Raw genomic sequence first — 3,134 nt, forward strand, 5'->3', positions numbered from 1 at the left:
CCCCACCCACCCCATCACCTCCCAGCCCCACATGGGAGCTGCCCCGTGCGGGGACCAGCTGGGAACGGGGTAATCTCGGGAGGTTGCAAGAGTGCCCAGGCTGCCCTGACCTTTTCCAACAGGCCCGTCTAGCCTCCCTGGAGCAGCAGCTCAGAGCAGAGCAGAGGAGGGCACCCACCACACACACCCCAGTGCCCCCAATGAAGCGACCCTCTCCCATGGAGCGGGGCAGAGATTTCTTCCTGACCCACATGGGCCCAGCGCTCACCCTGGAGCATGAGGGTGGAGGGGCCTGGCCAACCTCCTTCCCAGGTACCATCGCTGCAGATGCCGTTCTTAGCTCAATGACATGGCACAGAGACAGGACGGGCGGCTGGGAGGGGTTGCGGTTTCCAGCCCCCGTGGCGGGGCGAGAGAGGGGTAAATGTAGATCCTGAGTTGTTAAAGGCACAGTGGATAAATCCGCAAAAGGGGAAGTCTGCCCAGAGCCGGCGCTCGCGTCCTGTTTCTGCCACTGCCAGTGAAACTCTGCACCAGGGCCGGATTTAGGGGCAGGCGACTGCCTCGGGTGCCAGGCTTGGGGGGCGCCAGGCTCTGGGTACAGGTTTTGTTGTTAGCGACAAAAGGGAAAATTGAATGTTTGAAGTAAAATGTTTCAGAAGAAAAATTCCAGAGGGAGTTTTTTTATTGCTCGTTGACCCTGCTCAAGCGTCCGTCGAAGAAAGGTTCGGACCAATGAAGCACCACGAAAAGACTCCTCCCCACCCAGCAGATGCCCCAGCTCTGACTCCCCAGTTCATTTGCCCTTCACCCCCCAACCCCGACATTCATGCATTGGGCCCCTCAGCTCCCTGTCCTGTGCCCCCTCCCCCATTCATGTTCCCGCCCCCCATCCGCACCCCGTCCTGTGTCCCCTCATGTCCCTGTCGCCCCCTTTTTGCTCCCTGGCCTGTATCCCCTTCCACATTCTGTCCCCCCAGCCTGTAGTTCCTTTACGTTACCCCCATCAGGTCCCCATCCCCCCAATTCTGCCCCCTATCCCCAGTCCCTTCACCCCCTGTTGTGTCTCCCTGTCCCCTCCCCCATTCTGCCCACCCCATCCCCTATCCCCTCACACATCCCCGACCTCCCTCAGGGAATGTGGGGCAGAGAGGGGTGTTGGGTGTTGTGGGGGCATGAGACTGAGGGGAAAGAAAGTGGGGGATCCAGGACTAAGGGGGCAGGAGTAGGAGGGGGGAAGTGAGAGGGGAAGCTGCCGAGGGGTGGAAATTGCAGCTCCCTCCTGGGGGGCACTGTCTGCCCCCTCCCCCTTACACCCCAAACAATCCTGCTCCCCAGCTCTGACCTTTCGGAGAAATCTGTCTGCCCTCAAACTCCTGTCCTCCATCCCGACCCCTCTCCCCTCTACCCCCCTCCTAACACTCCCAAACTACTTCACCCAAAATCCTGGCTCCCCCCAGCTGGCTCCCCGCAAACGCCCACTGTGGGGGGGTCCAGAAGCGCCGGAGGCTAAATCACTCTGGGCCCTGTTGTGTCATGGAGACGCAATAAAGGGCTGGAGGTGTGAACACGCCCCAGCCTCTGCCCCACACTGAACAGGGTTAAACATGGGCTGGGGGTGGGGTCCAGAGCCCGCAGCCTGCTCAGCCCCACGGCAAACCCCCCATTGACCCCTGGGACCGGCTGTGACAGACCCAGCAGAGCAGGAACCAGGGAGCCGTGGCAGGCGCCGTGTGAAACGAGGGGTTTGTTCCAGCCCCGGCCCCGTTCGCTGGAGCGAGTCTCTAGCCGGAAAATCTCCTGGGTTTGGGCGTCTCCCCGCTGACCCTGGAGACGCTAGTGACTGTCCTGGGGGGCAGAGGACCCGGCGGAGCTGGGCTGGAGCCAGCGTTGCTGCGGCTGCTGTTAAAGTATAACCCCATTCCCTCCCGGGTTGGGGGTTCAGCCTGGGGAGGGGCGATGGCGTTGGGGTCCCTCTCTCCGGCCGCTCTGCTCAGGACGTCTCTGCGGAGCAGGGTCCGGACGGCCCGGGGGGCCCAGGAGATGGGGGGTGGCAGCCGGGAGGGCGAAGCAAGTCTCTTTCTTTCAGGTCCCAAAGGGTGATGGGTGGCACAGCCCGTCCCCACAATATTTTATCCACCAATGAGGCCGGTTTCCAACACCCCGATTTTGGGTCACAGATTTCTGCTTCCCCATTTCTCTTGTGTCCCAGGCGGGCCCCAGCCCATGGGGTCTGTCCAGCGGCCGCTCAGGTTGGACAAATCCCGTCTTTCTGTCTCGCCAACTTTCCCCCCAACGTTCATTCGTCCAGGTTCTCGTGACGCTGCCTGAACTTCTCACTCGCCTTCGTCGGCTGAACCCACCAGGAGGGGACATTGGGAGGCTCCGGTATCACAGCCCCCCCTGGGGTGGGGAGATTTGGGGGGCAGGGGAGAAGGAAACTCTGAGGGTTTATACAATAGAAATACAGGGCGGGGGAGGTGTAGGGAGAAAGGGGGAGAGAAAAGGGGCTGGGGGACCCTGCTGCAGAGAGAGGAGGGGGACAGACCCTTTGGGGCTGGAAGTGCCGTTATTCCAGCACCAGGGTCAGACGCAGCATCCCCCTCCCCACTGACAGCCCCAGGCAGAGACCGGCCCGGCTGGGCCCGCGAGTGGGACCTGATGCCTTCCAGGGGCTGCTCCGTGGGGAGCCCGATGCTCCCAGCGCTGAGGCAGCTCCTCTCGCTGGTGCCACAGGGGCTGGTGCTCATGGGGCCAGAAGTCCGGGGTTCAATCCTGTGGGGCAGCAGTCAGGTCAGGAGCTGTCAAGTTTCCTTCCCCACTCTGAACTCTAGGGTACAGATGTGGGGACCCGCATGAAAGACCCCCTAAGCTTATTCTGACCAGCTTAGGTTAAAACTTCCCCAAGGTACAAACTTTGCCTTGACCTTGAACTGTAGGCTGCCAGCACCAAGCGTCTTACACAAAGACCAGGGAAAGAGCTCACTTGGAGACGCCTTCCCCCAAAATATCCCCCCAAGCCCTACACCCCCTTTCCTGGGGAAGGCTTGATGAGAATCCTCACCAATGGGTACAGGTGAACACAGACCCAAACCCTTGGATCTTAAGAACAATGAAAAATCAAGCCCGTTCTT

The 3,134-nt window shown here is 60.9% G+C and overlaps 3 protein-coding genes across 8 annotated transcripts in view; 1 reads left to right on the forward strand and 2 right to left on the reverse strand.

The window, feature by feature from the left end:
- Positions 1-3,134, forward strand: part of LOC119564877 (immunoglobulin superfamily member 1-like) — a 967,916-nt gene that overhangs the window by 478,254 nt on the left and 486,528 nt on the right. The window lies entirely within an intron of this gene.
- Positions 1-3,134, reverse strand: part of LOC119564866 (immunoglobulin superfamily member 1) — a 999,687-nt gene that overhangs the window by 267,020 nt on the left and 729,533 nt on the right. The window lies entirely within an intron of this gene.
- LOC119564865 (immunoglobulin superfamily member 1) overlaps positions 1-3,134 on the reverse strand; it is a 798,058-nt gene that overhangs the window by 124,270 nt on the left and 670,654 nt on the right. The gene's annotated exons all lie outside the window — the stretch shown is intronic.

The sequence above is a fragment of the Chelonia mydas genome, chromosome 23 (assembly GCF_015237465.2).
Source record: "Chelonia mydas isolate rCheMyd1 chromosome 23, rCheMyd1.pri.v2, whole genome shotgun sequence".
Taxonomy (NCBI): Eukaryota; Metazoa; Chordata; order Testudines; family Cheloniidae; genus Chelonia; species Chelonia mydas.